At 42.6% G+C, this 20,044-nt stretch overlaps 1 protein-coding gene across 3 annotated transcripts in view; it reads right to left on the reverse strand.

Annotated features, from left to right (window-relative positions):
- Positions 1–20,044, reverse strand: part of wscd2 (WSC domain containing 2) — a 77,499-nt gene that overhangs the window by 38,180 nt on the left and 19,275 nt on the right. For 2 of the 3 annotated variants that reach the window (XM_052119735.1, XM_052119715.1), the window contains exons 2-3: positions 3,419–3,455; positions 3,181–3,296 (exon numbers count right to left, since the gene is read on the reverse strand). The gene's annotated coding sequence lies outside the window, so the exon portion shown is untranslated. The remainder of the gene's footprint in view (positions 1–3,180; positions 3,297–3,418; positions 3,456–20,044) is intronic. The other variant, XM_052119725.1, reaches the window with a different exon arrangement.

Here is a 20,044-nt window from a genome sequence, read left to right on the forward strand (position 1 = left end):
GGCTTGAATCCCCCCTTTCAATAAAAGTCAGTACAAGTGATTCAACATTAGTGATTTTTTTTCTCTTGTTTTATCATCTTCCAGGTGAAAAAGACAACTTAAATTGCTTAGAAAAGTAACATTTCACCTCTCATCAATAAGCCACATGATTTGATCTGCTTAACAAAAAAATTTGAAAAGCCACTACAAGTACTGTATCATTAATAGTAGGCTACTAGTAATATTTACCTTGGCATGCACTATTAAAAATAATAGTCAATGATTTCATGAACTTGCATTACATTTAGATCATTAAAAGTTGTTTAAAAATGTATTTGTTCTTTTGTTAATCTCTTCTTTTCATATAATAAAATTAAACATTATATAAATCACAGGTACACTGTCCCAAACACTGAGAAAAATCATTAATTTGCTTTAAAGAAGAAGGAAACGGCCAAAAATAAATTGGCTTTTTTCAGAGGAAACGAAAATGATACTGTGTCACAATCTTACTCCTAGCATCCGCCGTGGTGTTGAGGTCACCCAGGATGTGAGTGACTCGCAGCGATTTGAGGTGCTACTGACTCCAGTGGAGGACACGGCGGGCGATATGTGACAAGCCATGGGAGTGTAACCCGCTTTGGTGATATATGCGACCGTCGCCGTGTTGTCTGTTTGAACAAACACTGCTTGCCCTGGATCAATGTCCATAACCTCTGCAGGGTGAGCAGAATTGCCAGCAACTCGAGGCAGTTGATGTGCAAACGTAGCCGCGTTTGCACATGAGTCCAGAGTCAGTGCTGAAGTGGTCTCATAAGCATCAACCCGAGTGGTGTGGCCACCGCAGAGGATGCCATATGCCCCAGGAGCCTCTGAAATATTTTCAGTGGAACCGCGGTCTTCTGTCTGAATGCCTCCAGAATGCCATCAAGGCTCCAAACCGAGAAAAGAGATGCTCTGAACCAGGAGGAACTTGTTATTTTCCCATTTCCCAAAGCCCTAGCCGGCTGAGGTGCGTAAGTACCAGGTACCTGTGTGCACATAACAAATCCCGAGAATGAGCTAGGATTAGTCAGTTGTTTAGAATCCGGACGCCCACTTCCCTTAACGGGGCAAGGTAAATGTTCTGCACTAATATAGTGCCTTTTTAACCTTAACAGTATTCAAAGAACTTTACAGTGTGACACATTCACCCATTCACACATACACCAATGGTGGAAGAGCTGCCCACTGGGAGCAACTTGGGGTTCAGAGTCTTGCCCAATGTCACTTCGGCATGTGGAGTCAGGGTTCGAACTACCAACCCTGCGATTTGTGGCTGACCCGCTCTACCAACTGAGCCACAGACACAGCCTCTGTGACCTTCATGAAGATGCGAGAGGACAAGGACAGGCCAAAAGGGAGGACTCTGTACTGGTACGCCTGACCCTCGAATGCCACCACAGGAAGGGTCTGTGTCGAGGTAGAATCAAGACATGGAATACGCGTCCTTCTGGTCTACCACCGCGAACCAATCTTGATGCCGGACGATCGTTAGAATGCGTCTTAACATCAACGTCTTGAATGGGAGTCTGTGTAAGGCCCAGTTCAGAACTCGTAAGTCCAAGATTGGCCGCAACCCACCACTTTTTTTGGTACAATGAAGTAGGGGCTGTAGAACCCGCTCTTCATTTCGGAAGGACAGACTCTATCACACACTTCCGTAGTAGGGTGGTGATTTCCGCACGCAAGGCGTTCTCGTCCTTCACCATGGTGAAGTGGACACCGGCAAACCTGGGCTGGCGACTGACAAACCGAATCGAGTAGCCGAGTCAGACTGTCTGGGTCAGCCATTGCAACGGGTTGGAAAGTGTGAGCCACGATAGATCGGGACAGGGTAGTGAAAGGTGCCTCCCTCGAACTCTTCAGCTCCTCGTGCACTTCCGGGAAGAAAGGCACTGGGGGCGGGCGTGGCTGTGAGCGGCGCCGCGAGCCCAGATACCAATTGTTGAGCCACGAGGGTTCAGGGGAAAGCAGAGAGTTCCACTCTAGCCCGACGCTCACGGCTGCCCGGGAAAGCACGTCCATCATTTCCGCGTCAGCGTGTGCCTGGGTGATCTCACCCGAAGGGGAAATCCCGGCCGAGGCTTTCACGTCTGACTGGACGAGCCTGCTCTCCGATGCTATGTTCGAAAACTCATCACCTTCGTGGGTACCGAACAAGAGGTCGAACTCGCCCTGAGATGAGTCGGCGCACTCATCCAGAAGCCTAACCGGAGCAAACGAGCGTGCTGGGGAATGGGAGGTCCCTGGGGATTTAACCGGAGGAGGTGGTAACATTGTGATCCCCAAATCGCCCCCAGAGCTCAAAGCGCTGGCCTCATACCCGTAGGTAGAAGGACCGAGGGAGGGAGCCACGATCACAACGTTGCCATGGTCATGCCCTCGCAGAGAAGTTGCTGTAATGCACCGTAAGGATCCAACAGAGGTGAATGGAAGCCATGGGAATTCAGCTCGCCTATTTCTCAATGACATAGTGACCGCTCAGCTCCGAAGAGAAAATCAGAATGAGCATTATTCACGCCCCCTCCTTTATACCCATATGTCCGGGGGAGGGGCATGGAAATACCACTCGCTAATTCCCATTGGTCTTTTATCAAAGATCAGAGGCGTCTCAGGCTCCCAAGAGTGACCCCTAATGTCACTACATCAACACAACATCGAGAGAGTGACAGATAGGGAACTTAAGCTTATTTTCTGAGCTAATTAAGCAAATTTCCTCATTGCATGTTTTAATGTTAACTCTTAAAACAAGTAAAAATTATTTGCCAATAGGGTAATAAAAATACAATTATTTTAAGATATAATCTCTTTATTATTTTACACAATTTGCTGCTCAAGTAAATTGATCTTGTTTTAACAATGTTTAGATATTTTTACTGAAAAACAATACCAAAATACTGAATCAATACTGTAATGAATGAGTTGTGAGAGGTAATAGAACATGTTTGAAGTTACATGAGGAGAAACTGACTTTTCCCCCTCTCTCAAAGACTCCAGTGTCCACAGTGGGAAAAAACATTTAGGCAGAGAGTCATAATCAGCCTCCTTCAGAAGTTAACGGAATTTTCCGTAACTAACACCTCGCTACAGAGTTTGCATGAGTGTGCATGTGAGACTATGTGTGTGTTTGGGTAAACAACGACACAGTGTCACCGTTACCTGACCCTCCGGTCTTCCACCTGCCACAGTCAGAGGGGAGTCAGCCTGATGTTATCGTGACAACATTGTGCACCGCCAGCACACAGTGTTCATTCAGTGCAGATATAGCTCAGTTCCTATAGAGAGGGGAGGGACGAGAAAAAAGGAGAGGAAAAAAATTATTAAAATTCACATTGTACACCAGGGTGTTAAAAGGATAGTTCACCCAAAAATGAAAATTCTCTCATGATTTACTCACCTTCCTGGTATCCCAGATATGTGTGACATTCTTTCATCTGCAGAACACAAATTAAGATTTGTTTTAAGAATATTTAATCTCTGTAGGTGCCAAAATTTTGAAGCTCCAAAATCTGCATATAGGGAGTATAAAAGTTATCCATAAGACTCCAGCTGTCACGTTCCCCTGTTGTCTGCCCCTGTGTTCTGTGTCTCACCAGTCTATTGTTTAGAACTACATTTCCCACAATCCACCTGCCGTCATCACTGCCATTTTGTGTCATTGTTCACACCTGTTTATCATTTGTAATCATCCTGTCCTTGTGTATTTATACCCTGGTTTTTTGTTCTGTCTTTGTCAATCGTTGAAATGTTGTTAGCCTGGTGTGTTTCCCCTACCTGTGCTTTTCTAGTTTTATGTTTGTTTCCCTATTGAGGGTTTTTCCTTTGTATTTTGCCTGTTTGTTGATTTAATAAAGTAGCCTGCATTTGGATCCGCTCTCCTCGTCTGCCTTCGCTGCCTTCATTTTGTAACAGAACGATTGACCGCCACATGGATCCAGCGGCTTTACGTGCAAGCTGCAAGCTGCTAAGCCTCCAGCAGGGAAACCGTTCGGTGGAGGACTACACCCGCGATTTCCTCTTGATTGCGGGTGCCACTGACTTCCCTGACTCCGGCCTGGTGGCGTTTTTCCGGGCCAACCTGAGTTGTGCGCTCCGGGAACGGTTGCCACCGACGTACGGTTGGAAGCTCCAGGACTTCGTTGAGGAGACTATGCTGGTCTGCGCTTCACCATACACTGTGGATGTCATCGAGGAGAGCCCTGCCACTCCTCCCACAGTGTTGGTACTCCATTCGCCCGTGGTTCGTCCCTTCATGCCTGCCACGGCCAGCGAGCCAGTACGGCCCACTTCGTCTGCCTGGAGGAGGAGGAGGAGGAGGAGGAGAAGACAGGCTTTCGCCTTCCGGCGCACGCCTGTCACGGTGAGCAAGCCAGAGCCCACGCATTTCACTGTGAGCGAGCCAGAGCCCACGCATGTCACTGTGAGGGAGCCAGAGCCCACCCATGTCACGGTGAGCGAGCCTGTCGTCCCAGAGGTCAGTGAGCCAGTGCCTGTCGTCCCAGAGGTCAGTGAGCCAGTGCCTGTCGTCCCGGGGGTCAGTAAGCCAGTGCCTGTCGTCCCAGAGGTCAGTGAGCCAGTGCCTGTCGTCCCAGAGGTCAGTGAGCCAGTGCCTGTCGTCCCAGAGGTCAGAGTGCTAGTAGCCATGACCTTCCAAGAGCCAGTGCCAGTAGCCGTGACCGTCCAAGAGCCAGTGCCAGTATCAGAGCTTCCTAGAGCTCCGCCTTCCGAGCCTCCCGAGCTTTCCAGAGCTCCGCCTCCCGAGCTTTCCAGAGCTCCGCCTCCCGAGCTTTCCAGAGCTCCGCCTCCCGAGCTTCCTAGAGCTCCGCCTTCCGAGCCTCCCGAGCTTTCCAGAGCTCTGCCTTCCAAGCTTCCTAGAGCTCCGCCTTCCGAGCCTCCCGAGCTTTCCAGAGCTCCGCCTAACGAGCTTTCCAGAGCTCCGCCTAACGAGCTTTCCAGAGCTCCGCCATCCGAGCTTCCTAGAGCTCCGCCTTCCGAGCCTCCCGAGCTTTCCAGAGCTCCGCCTTCCAAGCCTCCCAGAGCTTCACCTCTCGAGCCTCCCAGGGCTCCGCCCCGCAAGCCTCTCGAGCCTCCCAGGGCTCCGCCCCGCAAGCCTCTCGAGCCTCCCAGGGCTCCGCCCCTCCAGCCGCTCGAGCCTCCCAGGGCTCCGCCCCTCCAGCCGCTCGAGCCTCCCAGGGCTCCGCCCCTCCAGCCTCTCGAGCCTCCCAGGGCTCCGCCTCTCAAGCCTCTCGAGCCTTCCAGGGTTCCGCCCCTCCAGCCTCGAGCTTTCCAGAGCTCCGCCTTCCAAGCTTCCCAGAGCTTCACCTCTCGAGCCTCCCAGGGCTCCGCCTCGCAAGCCTCTCGAGCCTCCCAGGGCTCCGCCTCGCAAGCCTCTCGAGCCTCCCAGGGCTCCGCCTCGCAAGCCTCTCGAGCCTCCCAGGGCTCCGCCTCGCAAGCCTCTCGAGCCTCCCAGGGCTCCGCCTCTCAAGCCTCTCGAGCCTTCCAGGGCTCCGCCTCTCAAGCCTCCACCTCTCAAGCCTCTCGAGCCTTAAGGGCCCCGCCTCTCAAGTCTCTCGAGCCTCCTACGACTCCTCCTCCGGAGCCTTCCAGGCCTCCGCCTCTAGAGCCTCCTACGGCACCACCTTCCTTGGCTCCACCTCCCGAGCCTCCTACGGCTCTGCCCCCAGAGACTCCAGAGCCTTCCAGGTCTCCGCTCCTAAAGCCTCCTACGGCGTCGCCTACCTCGGCTCCACCTCCTGAGCCTCTCGAGCCTTCAGGGCCCCGCCTCTCAAGTCTCTCGAGCCTCCTACGACTCCTCCTCCGGAGCCTTCCAGGCCTCTGCCTCTAGAGCCTCCTACGGCACCACCTTCCTTGGCTCCACCTCCCGAGCCTCCTACGGCTCTGCCCCCAGAGACTCCAGAGCCTTCCAGGTCTCCGCTCCTAAAGCCTCCTACGGCGTCGCCTACCTCGGCTCCACCTCCTGAGCCTCCCTCAGCTCCGCCTCAGAGGACCTCCTCGGCTCCGCCTCCCGAGCCTCCTACGGCTCCGCCTCCCGAGCCTCCTACGGCTCCGCCTCCCAAGCCTCCTACGGCTCTGCCTCCAGAGCCTTCCAGGTCTCCGCTCCTAAAGCCTCCTACGCCTCCCGCGGCTCCGCCGGCCTCCCCAGTGGCCACTTCTCCTCCCAGGACCCCTGAACCGGCCCTTGCCTTATGGTCAGCCCCTGGGCCACCTAAACCTGTCCCTGCCCGGTCGATACCTCCCAGGCCTCCTGACCCGGCCCCTGTCCTGTGGCCTCCTCCCAGGGCCCCTGACCTCGTCCCTGTCCTGTGGCCTCCTCCCAGGCCTCCTGACCCGGTCCCCGTCCTGTGGCCTCCTCCCAGGCCTCCTGACCCTGTTCCCGTCCTGTGGCCTCCTCCCAGGCCTCCTGACCTGGTCCCTGTCCTGTGGCCTCCTCCCAGGCCTCCTGACCCGGTCCCTGTCCTGTGGCCTCCTCCCAGGCCTCCTGACCCGGTCCCTGTCCTGTGGCCTCCTCCCAGGCCTCCTGACCCGGTCCCTGTCCTGTGGCCTCCTCCCAGGCCTCCTGACCCGGTCCCTGTCCTGTGGCCTCCTCCCAGGCCTCCTGACCCGGTCCCTGTCCTGTGGCCTCCTCCCAGGCCTCCTGACCCTGTTCCCGTCCTGTGGCCTCCTCCCAGGTCCCCCAAACCTATCCTAGTCCTGTGGCCAGCTCCCAGACCTCCGAACCCTTCCTTGCCCTGTGGCCAGCTCCCAGACCACCTGAACCTGTCCTTGCCCTTCGTGCCCCCTTGGACTTCCTGCCTGCCCATTGTGCCCCCTTGGACTCCCTGTCTGCCCCTCGTTGACCCCGGACTGCCTGTCTGCCCCTCATTGCCCCCTGGACTGCCTGTCTGCCCTTCGTTGCCCCCTTGGTCTGTCTGCCCACCACAAGCTCCCCCCTCTCTTCTTGGATGATTTTTTTTTTTGCCTTTTTTCTGGAAGCCGCTCCTTTGAGGGGGGGCTATGTCACGTTCCCCTGTTGTCTGCCCCTGTGTTCTGTGTCTCACCAGTCTATTGTTTAGAACTACATTTCCCAAAATCCACCTGCCGTCATCACTGCCATTTTGTGTCATTGTTCACACCTGTTTATCATTTGTAATCATCCTGTCCTTGTGTATTTATACCCTGGTTTTTTGTTCTGTCTTTGTCAATCGTTGAAATGTTGTTAGCCTGGTGTGTTTCCCCTACCCGTGCTTTTCTAGTTTTATGTTTGTTTCCCTATTGAGGGTTTTTCCTTTGTGTTTTGCCTGTTTGTTGATTTAATAAAGTAGCCTGCATTTGGATCCGCTCTCCTCGTCTGCCTTCGCTGCCTTCATTTTGTAACACCAGCGGTTAAATTCATTCCAATGCTATATGACAGGTGTGGGAGAGAAATAGATTCATTTTTTGTCATAAATATTCCACCCTGCCCAGTAGTTAAATATTTAACTTTTTCTCACCCACACCTATTATATCACTTCAGAAGATATGGATTTAACCACCAGAGTTGTCTGGACTATTTTATGCTGCCATTATGTGGATTTTGGAGCTTCAAAATTTTGGCACCCATTCACTTGAATTGTATGAACCTTCAGAGCTGAGATGTTCTTCTAAAAAATGTTTTAAGTCATACACATTTGGGATGGCACAAGGGCGAGTAAATGATGAGTCACTTTGAATTTTTGGGTGAACTACTGTATCCCTTTAAGGGTTTCACATAGTAGGCTCTTAAAGGTGCATTCAGTAATTTGGGGCTTATTTAAAAACGTTTACACATTATCAGATGAATTGTGTTTTTGTGAAGAGTGTTCTGAATGGTGTACAATCATATGAGATGAAGACTGAACTCATAATAGTTTTCTATTTGCTAGTTGATTTTACGAACGTTCCATGATTGTCAGACGTCACTGGTGGGCGATGGCATTTCCGGTCTAACGTTACGTTAGCTTCATCGATGCCGCCGGTAACTGTCAGGTAAGACTAGGACCAGATAAACATGGCTTTCTACACCAGATCCCTTCAACATCTGCCAAGGATAACGATAAACGACGTACACCAAATAATTCAAGCGTCATCATCGGCTCCCAAGAGCAAGAGGGAAAAGGATTTCAAGATATACGTCTCTTCATTCATTGACAATTATGAAGGTAAGTTATGCTATGTCTTTAGCTAGCTGTAGCCCTAACGTTAGCGATGATGCTAGGTGACGTTAGGCTAGAAAGTAAACTTTACAAAATACTTATTAAACGATTAATTTTAGTTGTTGGTCACATGTGGTTTATTATATGTTCATTTTACTCCATGGAGGGGGGGTTCATTTCACCCCCTCCATGGAGATTACAGCTCACACATGCATATACGCCAAACCACACTTGCCACTTTGGCCACTGGGGGCAGTGTTTTGAATTTCAATGACCACAGACCGAATTTAGCTAAAGAAAAGTCAGCCCACTGTACTGTTTCTGATTTCAATATGAGATCAGTCTGCAATGAAGGATTTATGGACATTAGGACATTAGGAATGTGCACATTGACTAATTTCACTGACGCTTTAACAGAATAGCCTAAAGGCAGACAGACACAAACACTTTACAATATGTTTCCATTTATTAACATTAGTTAATGTGTTCGGTATCATGAACTAACAATGAACAATACTGCATTTCTCAACAGCATTTATTAATGTTGGTAAATCTTTATTGGTTAATGTAATTAGTTTATGTTAGTTCATATTGCATTAACTATAGTGAACATATACAACTTGTTAAATGTTCAAATTAACATCAACCAAGATTAACAAATACTGTAAAAGTATTGTTCATTGTTATTGTAGTTAACTAAAGTTAACAAATGGAACCTTCTTGTAAAGTGTTACTGAAATATTTACAGGTGTTCCAATGTGAATACATCCAGCAATGGTTAATTTAGTACAGTTAGATTAAACAATGGTTAATACTGTTATCTGCAATCCTTGAAAACAATTAGGAAGAAAAAACATTTTTGTCCAAAAATGGTGGACAAAGAAAGAAATTAGTAATGTTCAAGATATACTTCAATTGCACATGGCTGGCATTATATAATGGCTATTTTTTTTTAGCATTTGAACCAAGTACACATAATAAATATTCAGCAAAAGGGAGAATTATGGGCAAACCATGTCAAGATTAATCTTGACTGCTTCAGCTAAGGGCCATAACCTCAGGTTATGGTCCATAGGCCTTTCCATAAATACACACTTCATTAATGCTAGAGGAGGCAAGCCACTGAGCATCAGCACATAGAGCTGCACAGTGCCATTTTAGAGCTTTCCTGCATTTCCCTCACTGTAAATAAAAAATACCACTGGTCCTGTGGGACCACCCACACTATCATTGTCGCATACAGACTGTAAACACTCATCTGTAACTCTGGTCACAAAATAAGTGTAACACTGCATTGTTTTCCAGATATTTGTTGGCCAGATTGGTGGTGATTCCAAAACCATTCTTACTTTATAAGAGTTTCACTTTAACGTCAAACTTATCATACACGTTAAGACAAGTGAGACAAGAGAGCAGTGTAAATTTCTTCACTTTCTCGATACAAGCACTGGCAACAAATCTAGTCTCAGAAATCCCTTGTTTCCCCTTTTGAGTGATTGAGCAATAGGAGCAATAGAGATCAAGTAAGGGAAAAACATAGATCTTTTCACTGTCAACTCCTCCCAGACGGTTCACAAAATGAGGAGATTTGATTTCAAATGCTAAACTGTCAGAATATGTCTGAAGAAAATAAGCTTGCTTATGTAATGTAAGTAATGTATAGTCCATTCCTTATATAAATGCATACCAAAAAACAAAACAAATATGTACATAAATTTAAAAAGAAAAGGATAATTTGTGAATATACAGTAGCAACAATAATCTGGCCATTTAAGGAAAACAAATTATTCCCATCATAAAGTATGTAAGTAATACTCTCCACATGTGATCGTGGTTTGGCCGCTGCAATGGTCATGTAAAGCATTCAAAAGGCCTTCCACATGTTGCCAAAAGAGATGTTGCTCTCCCATTTGTTATGTAGTCAGTTTAATAGCCTCTTCCAGTGCCTTACTTTTGTTTATTTATTTGAATGTAATCGAAACCTCGACTATTTATTTCAACAAACTTCCATGGCGACATCGTCAGGATTTGTATGACTTTTCTTAATTTGGCTAATCCATATGATGTTGTGCGACTGCACTCATTTGAATTTCTACGAATTTCACTACAGCCAATGAAGTCGCTGGAAATCGGTTCCATCTAATACAGGACAATTACTTTCTTCTGTCCCACATAACAGCTTCCTATCAAGTTTACACACTATACTGATTGGTTAAGTTTAGATAAGGGGTTTTGGGCATAATATTGGGCATAGCATGTCCTTAACGCCTCATGCGTGGAACCCACGCTTACGTCCCTTCGCTAATATACCTTAAAAATCCCATCAGTAAGACTTCATCAAGTACCCCTTCATCCAGACCAAACCAGATATGTATGTATATATATATATATATATATGTATATGTATATGTATAATGATTTGACCAATGGTGTGAGTTTGGGGGCGCGACTATTTGTTTTATTCATTCCTTTAAAAGCAAAAGAATGTGTTAATTTAAAAAATAAAAATAAATAAATAAATAAATTTTATGAAAGCCTTAATATTTTTATTTTAGAGTCTTAATTTCTATTTTATAGGTTTATCAATGTCACATGGAAATCTTTCCCCCAGGAACATTATATTTTATCATAAACTGCACTTAAAATTATTTATCTTGAATGATCAGTTTTCCATGAATATTGGCCACTTTTGCACAAAGTCTAACTCACCATATTGCTTTCATGCTAGCTATTTTAATTAGAGAGATGTTTAATCTCATATCATGTGTATGCTACTGGCTCTATGCCCAACTTCAGTTAATCACTGGTGTGCCTACTCAGTCGATCTGGCTGGCAGATAATAATTTCTCCCTGAGAGTCCGCAGGGATTTCCTCTCCTCCATTTGATCCTACTGCTGGGGTTTGCATGCCACTTAAGGCCATTTTCATGGGTAAAGCAGGTGAGAGAAGTGGTATATCTGATTTGTGAGGACAACTTCTGTGAAATCGTTGCGTCTCTGATTCCAGATACTTACGTAAACATAAAATCTTTCCTCAAAACTGTATAAGGGCACAGCGGAGAATGAAAGGGTCCTAAGGTAGGTAGGTAACTGTCAACTTCAATAAAACAACGCTCAAACTCTGTGTGTCTGTTCTGGTTTCACATGTACCACATTCCATTAGTGTTTTATGATTTGCCTAATACATTATTTCAGTTACTTGGCTGAGCTGCTGTTAAGAGTTCAAATCCTTAAAGGTGACATTTTTATTTCTGAGCCACTAGTAAGAATAATTAAAATGATAACTGTTTCCAAACAGGTTTCCCAAACACTCCCCCTATCTGCTAATGGTCAGACAAAACAGATAGTCAGACCCCAAACTCACACCACTGGTTTGGCCAATCTTGCTGTGTCAGGCTGGTAAGCATGCTTAAACAAACAATGATTTGCACCCAAGTATTTACACCTTTTTGGGGAAATAAATCTACAAAATAAATAAATACACACTCCAGCTTTAAACAGTAAAACTTATTTTGTTGGTTTGAGTTCAGATTTGTGAAAGCAACAATTTTACTACTTTTTCTGTTCCATTATGTAACTAAGTTTCTAAGTGGATTGATTGCATAATGCTACTTTCCTAAGTTTTTTTATTTATATTTTTCCATTGAATTACCAAAGTTGCACTCTGCAAATTCCTGAACTAAAATTATAAGAAACTGATGAAATACACATGATCATCAAAACTAAATAAAATCCATGGCAGGAAATTAGATTTAGCTGATCAGCCCTAAAAATAAGGATCTAGGAAGACATTAGACATACTGCATAGACAGAAATAAATAAATTAAAAAAGATTCCTTCCTCTGGCCCAACATTTAAAATCCTAAGAAAATACCTGCTTTGTGCCGAATTGTTCCTTTGTTCTCCATAGGCGCCATGCATCTATTTCATACAACTGTTTAACATCGGCTAATAGTGTCTGTTGGTTCTATGAACAGAACAATAAAAGCAATGGGTTTTATAGTGAAGCTAAAACCGAGGGATTGGAGAGGAGTACCTCATTGTAATCTTTATAATAATATATAGTCCATTACCCTCAATCCTCATGTTTTTATTCATCTGAGGAAATAGAGGGTGGTATGGAGATAGAAAGAGAGTGTGTGTGAGACAGAGACATTACAGTACAATAATCCCTCAAATATATGGTGAAGAATAGCCCAGATTTTGTGCATGATATTCTATTTGTACTCTTATATGCTTGTCCTCTGTTGCTCTCAGTGGATTTTGAGTGAATTCCTGCATCTTACATTTAAAAACAAATCATGGCAAACTATCAAGGCCTTTAATATTTTTAAAATATTTTATGAGGAATAGGTGGACTCTACAGTGGCTTTTACACATATGAAATCCTAACCATGCTGATTATCAAAAGAGAAGCATTCCTGCTATACTCTTTGTTGCACAATCAATTTAGTCAAAATCTGTCACTGAATCTGTCTTGGACCATGATTTGTCCTGTGACAGACAGGTTGGCTTAACTAACCTCAGATTCAGAGAAAATTCATTTTTTATTTGCTTCATTTGCACATTTGCTTTTATGACACAATTGGTTAGCTTTAGGTTTAAGGTTTAGGTAAGGGAGGTACGTAGGTTTTGTTTATTTTATATCTTTCCAAAACATAGCAGCAACTCGTGAGAGCTGAGAGCTTTGCCATTCTATCATAAAAAAATAAATAAAAAAAACAGACACAAAAACATATTTCAATTGTGAAATGTGCTTGGTAAATTAAGCTAGCTATTGTTGGCGGATAAAAGAAAATAAGTTTAACATCACTCAGTAGCGAGGTGATAGCTTTGCTAGTTTTTAAATCAAGTAGCTTTTCAGTGATTAGCGTGCATTCAGTGTATCTGGTGTTTACAGTTTTTAATCAGAACTAAAGATGTCAGATTCACAAATGAATCACTCCTTTGAGTCGGTTCTTTATAAATTAATTGGTCACATGTGATAGCAAAGGAGTCTCACAGCGCCTTACCCCTCTTCCAAGGTGAACCTGTGCACTTTTACCCCCAGGTGAGTCCACAAAATCATCGACACAACGTCGAGTGAGTGACAGAAGGGAAACGTCTAGGTTACTGTCGTAACCCCCGTTCCCTGATGGAGGGAACGAGATTTTGTGTCCCTCTTGCCACAACACCGTACCAACCACTGTAACAGCCGAACCTTATTCTCGGCCCCTCAGTGCAAAACCTGACTAAACAGATGCACGATTCCCTCCTTTTATACCCGTATGTCCGGGGGAGGGACATGCAAATTCTGTTCGCCAATTCTCACTGGCCTTTTCTCAAAGCTCAGTGGCATCTGATGCTCTCAAGAGAGACCCCTAGTGTCACATCATCCACACAACGTCTCGTTCCCTCCATCAGGGAACGGGGATTACGACAGTAACTAGAAGTTTTCTGTAGCTTTTAATTGTTATCTGTATGGATTTAGTAATATTTTTTGGCCATTCTCTGTTTTAACAACCTATCGACATGGGCTCTTTCTCTGGCTTCCAAAATGTACAGCCATTATTGTTAATTTTTATATTCTTATTTTGTCTGTCTAAACGTAGACCTACTGTGAAATATTATTATATGCTAAATTAAATGTAGAAAACGTTTTGTGTTGGTCTTGTCTTTTACTGATATCTCAGTCGACCAGCTCCCCTCCCCATACGCTCCACACTTGTTTGTTTTTTAATATCAGTTGACACAATATATGTTCATTTAAATTATTTTATCAAAACTACTGATGAAAATGTTTGTTGATACTATTTTGATTTTGTACTCACGAAAATGATGAGACCAAAAAATCATGATAAATTATGTAGATTAAATGATAATGCTATAATTAAAATGTACTGTGGAAGAAAATACGATAAGAAAAATAACGGCAGATATTACTCAAGGCTCGACATTACTGGTTGTCCGGTACAAGTTAATTTTTACAGGGGCAAGTCAAAGAGAATTTGACTTGCCCGAACAGAGCATAGGCATTTGTCAATTATTAAAAATAGTTCATATTCCGCTGTTAAAAAAAGTCTACAGTTCCTGACATTTTGCATGGGATTCTAAGTACTATGTACAGTTGTAATCTAGCAGCCAATCTCATTCGCCCTTCCTCTTCGCCGGCAGGGGCGATGTTATTCTTCGTGGAGAATAAAGATGGCTCGCTTAGACCCTGTATAGATTATTGGGGTGAATTATCATGGTGAAGAATCGCTATCCTTTACTGTTGATGTCCTCAGCCTTCGAACTCTTGCAGGGACCATCTGACTTTACGAAGTTGGATTTATGCAACACTTATCATCTTGTCCAGATTAGGAAGTGGGATGAGTGGAAGATGACTTTTAACATCTTTAGGGGGCACTTTGAATATTTGTTTATGCCTTTCGGATTGGTCAACGGCCCCGCCGTCATCCAGGGGCTCGTGAATGGCTTGCTTAGAGACATGGTTGATTGTTTTGTGTTTGTCTATCTTAATGATATTCTGATCTTCTCCCAGAGTATCCGGGACCATGTGCAGCACGTCAGGCAGGTGCTTCAGCGACTGTTAGAGAATTATTAATAATTAAGTTAGCGTAAATTAAAACAATCAATTAAATAAACCTTAGTAAATGAATACATTTATGCTGGATCAACATAATAAAATTAATTAAATAAACCTTAGTAAATTAATAAAATTACATTAGACCAACATAAAAAAAATTATAAATCTTGGTAAATTAATCAAATTAAGATGGATCAACACAATTACAATGGACTAACATACAAAATAAGTTTGATTAACCACATAAAGTTGCGTTAAACCTACTAAAGTAAATTGATGAACTAAATTAAGTTGGTTTAATAAAACTTAATTAATTCTAAGTAACTTAATTAAATTCATTGTAAATCATTTCTTAAATTAAATTAAGTAAAGGTAATGAATTTGTTTTCTGAGTGTAGTTTAGTTTTTAAGTAGCTTGCCCATCACTGCGTGTGACCTTATGGCCCATGAGTGACATAGTAGGCATCATCAGGCAGAGAAGACTAGACTTCAATGTTTACCTTATGCTTCTTTACAGTTTCTATATTGCTCATCTGAACACTACACCAAGCAATAGCTGGAACTAAAAAAAAATACTTACCTCTGTCCTGCACATTATCTTGATTGGAATAGCATGAGAGTTATTGCTCAGGTTAGAGCCATTGAACTGATTAGATCACGTCAGTATGATTTGGCCTTAAACATTTTATAATGATTGCTTTTTAGGGCTGATATTTTTTTCCATACTGATTACTGGTATTCATATCTAGGCAGTCTATTAGTTGTGCAATGCATTTTGCTCCTTGAACACACATTTTAATTTCAGAGATTGATACAACCTTAATCTATGTGCTAAATATGGACATCAAGAGATGAGCTAAACAAATCAACCCGAGCATTTACAGGCTTCTCCATCTCTGTTTCCACATTGAGTACATCTTGCTACTGCACTGTTTCCTGTGTCACTTTCGGTCAACAGAGTCATTAATTAACTTAGCGGAACAGTATGTTTTTCCACACTAAGTTCAAGCTGTAAAAATGCTTCACTGATCCTCCTGTGAAGAGTGTGACTCTCCCTTCCTGTCTGCAGTTCCCAAAATCCAGTGATTTCTCTTTCTTTACATCCCAATTCTTCATATAGTCATATGAAGTCCTCATACACTATAAAAAAAATTGTGATTGTTAAAGAAATATTATACATTCTCATTTTAGTTCAATAATTTACTCACCTTCATGTCTATCAAAACCTGTTCTTTATTTCATTTATGGAATGCAAAATAAGTTATTTCTAGCAGAATATCCAAACTGTTTTTTTTTCATACAATGAAAGGTGAATGATGACCACAGCTGTCAAGCTAGATTTTCATTGAATAATTACTTTATTGTGCTCCTCACACAAAGCTATTATATGGCTTCAAAAGAGTTGTCATATGGACAACTTTAATGAGCTTTTATGGTGCTTTTTTGTCAATTTTTGGATCTAGACAGCCCCTGGTCACAATCCATTTTCATTGAAGACAGCGGCTCAGATATTAGGGCGGTTAGGGCTGCACAATTAATCCTATTTTAATCGTGATCATGGTTTCTGCCTCTCACTGTTAATTATGGATAACCGTCTGCTATATTAGTGAGCCAGCAAGCAGAAATCACATCCAGGTGAAGTTGAAAATGGTTGTTCATTTACATTATAGGCTGTGTCTACCGATGACAGTAGAGCTGGGTATAGACAACAAAGTGAAGATATGATACGCATCACAATACAAAGATCAATTTATAATATGTATCATGATGCATTTTAATTTTGTAATGCATTTCTCCAGAGCATATGTCAGTAATAAAACAGTTGATTAATGTGAACTATCATTTTGAAACACAATAAGGTTCATAAAGTTAAGAAGAGCTTAATAAATAATTTTGTCACCAAAAAGCAATTACTGTTATTGGTCTTTTCTTCTTTCTGCTCTTAAGTATTTTGTGCTACCCTTCGCTTGCTATAGGTTAAAATATTCTGGTTTAAAAAACAAATCCTGTTTTTAAAGTGTGCAGCCGATATGGAACAGCCTCTAGAAATAAGAAAAAGTCAAACACAACTCACTTCTAAACACTGATCTTGTATTCCAATGACGAGTTGTATAATATAATAATAACATTAAATAACCAGGAAGAGTCACAGATTATAGTCAGTGCAAAATATGCTGTTGTAGCTGGTGTAATTCATTCACTAATTATTGTGACTGTATTTGTATTATTTCCAAATATATAGTCGGAGTTTATGTTTAATATCATTTATGTCTTATTATTAGGAAACGTATTGAACTTCACGAAATTTTGTTCCTGTTATAGTTCATATGTTAAAAGAAAATGATGTTATTGTGGCAAAACTTTATTTCGGGTGTTCGTATGGAGTGGGAGTGTCATCGGTGGGATACCTACAGAGTTTCTTGGGTGCGACATGTCATAGCCTCAGTCTACTTATGTGCGAGGTTGATGAACATGTGCGTGCACTGTAACTTTTCTCTGTGAATCTCTGGTAAGATAATGGTTATTGTCTAAATATATACTGATTGCTCAAATGATTTAAGTATGCAGCATTTGATCGTGTTATTGGTGATATGTGTTCAATTGTAATTCAATTTTTACGGAATTCGTCAGAGTACTAACTATTAGCGTCTTATGCTCAGTATGTTAAAGAGAGAGAAAAGCTGTTGCCCTGTTGATCCACTGATGATCTTTCACATTTGCAGATTAAACAGAAGCACTAGATCTCATCAAGTGGTTGTGTGGTCTTTGTGTGAGAAGGTGTCCGATCCAGACATGCTACACTGTGCTAGACCAAGTGAAAAGTCATATTAAACTGCAATTGCAATTTTAATAATAGATAGTCTAACTCACGCTCACATGTGATAACAATGTCTTTACTGCAGATCTTTGATATTTGTAATGCCTCCGTTGAAAGCAGGGTATGAAGCTAACTTTTTTTGTGCTCCACTCTGATCTGTAGTGTCCACGAATTTCATCTTGTGCTCTGATTATGTGTTAAACACTAAACAGCTCTGTTCAATTCATTTCATGTATGTCCCTAGCATGCGCTGACCGTGTCATATGTAAAGCTCTTTAGATTTACTTCAGTTGCACATTTGCATAATTCCAATTGTTTAGCCATTACAATTTTAAAGACAAATCTGAAGTAACTCCATGGCACCAGACATGTGGACAGAGGAGGAGATGAGAGCATTTCACCATGTATGGAAGGAGAAGCACAAAGCTGTAAAACTAAACACAGAAACAACAACAACACACGTTATAAAATTTTCCGCCAAAATAAAGGCTTGAGACCAAATCGCAACGCTGCTTGCCAAATTATTGTATATTGCAATAATAATTATAAAAAATATTTTAAAGAGGACTCAAGTGTGAACTGCCTACAGAGTAACTCTTATATTGGAAGTAATGTAATGTATCGGGGAAAACATTCCTTAAATTTAGTCAAAAAGAATAATTTAGTCTAACTAGTTTGTAGTTTTAACACCTTGTTCAACAAGAAAGGTGCTGTTTATTGTGCTTTAAATTTTCTTTCTTTCAGAATCGATATCTAATCAGTGGCAATAGAATTGTTTTTTGGGTTTTCTTGGTAGATAATTTTCGCAAATAGCAATAGACGCTATATGCACTAAGTATCAATAGCAACCAAGAGCATCTTCTTTGTACTAAGTGCAAATAGTTTTAGATGCTATCTGCACCCTGTACAGCAGTAGTGTGGATATGGCCTTAAATACTTCGTTTTTTCGTGTTATGGATCGGATCGCATCCGGTTCAAGGTGTGGCCATTAAAATTATACTCTTTACAAGTTCAGTGCAAATGCAATACAAACATGTTCAATGCATGCGCACTATGACTGCATTGTGAAACTCTTTTAGAGAGTTTTGTGTCATGGCTACTATGCATGTTCCAATCAGCAACACAGACAACTGGAGTACAGTATACTTTGGCCGTACGTCTGTCTTGCTGAATGATTACTGAGGTGTAATATCAGCAAGAGCACGAGTAGAAGTCTAGAATCGTCAGTCTCATAAGAGTATCATCTGGACAGCACATTTTGACTCCTAATGCTGTTTCAGGAGAGTACTGTGTCTCACAATGCAGTGAAAAAACTACTGAGCCTTTACAGTGATATAAGAGAAGAGAGAGACAGACAGAGAGAGAGAGAGAGAGAGAGAGAAATTAAGAAACAAATAAATTGTGATTATTGAATCTCCCAATTACAGTTATTGGTGTATAAGCCAAGAGTGCTAATATTTCTGATATTTCATCCAACTTCACTGCATGTTTATTTAATGCTTCTTGTCCATTTTTGCTGACAGCTGTGTAATCCATGGCAACACCCCTGGTTTAGCTTCTTTTGAAACTGTTTTTGCTGGTGGAGCACAACAAATAAACAAAACAACTGGCCATATAGTGCCTAAATTGTGACTCAATATGAATGTTTTTGCTTATAAAATCCACATGAAATCAATATGACACTTGCAATAGTGCTCTTGATTGAGTGACATTGCCTAAACGCATTTAAAAAAGAGGCATGAAACTCACAGAAAGACCACCAAAGTGTGTGTGTGTGTGTTTGTGAAGTGCAAATGTCCTTGTTGGTGAGCTCTGTAAGCAGCTCTGAAGTCTCCATCCCTCCTTTCAGAAACCATTCTGGATATGAATAAATAATGAGTTGTGAGAGCAAGAGAGAAAGAGGGCGTGAACATAACAAGGAGCTGGTGAGTCTTGAGAGAGTGGGAGGAAGAGAGATCGAAGAAGTAGGATAAACTATGAGAAGAATGGAATACACACACATATGGGAGGGGGACTAAGGAGAAAGGATCTGCATGAGAAAGAAATGATTGCAGGTCCCTCTGAGAGACTTGAGGCTTGTTGTTGCTAAGATGCTATATTTAGTTAAAGAGATAGTTCACAAAAAGAAATCTTCTCATCATCAAATTCTCACATCATTTACTCACGCTCATGCCATCTAAGATGTGTATGACTTACTTTCTTCTGCAGAACACAAATATCTCAGCTCTGTCCATTCAATACAAGTGAATGGTGGCCAGAACTTTGAAGGTCCATAAGCAGATCAAGTCAGCATAAACATAATCCATAAAACTCCAGTGGTTTAATTTAAAGATGCAAAACTCAGATGTCTAATTAAATTCACACATCCCATCCATCACCACATCATACCTGAAGCATTTTAAAAGGACAGTTCACCCAAAAATGATAATTCAACCTCATGTTGTTCCAATGACTTACTTTGTTCAGT

Source organism: Xyrauchen texanus, chromosome 4 (assembly GCF_025860055.1).
Source record: "Xyrauchen texanus isolate HMW12.3.18 chromosome 4, RBS_HiC_50CHRs, whole genome shotgun sequence".
In the NCBI taxonomy this organism is placed as follows: Eukaryota; Metazoa; Chordata; class Actinopteri; order Cypriniformes; family Catostomidae; genus Xyrauchen; species Xyrauchen texanus.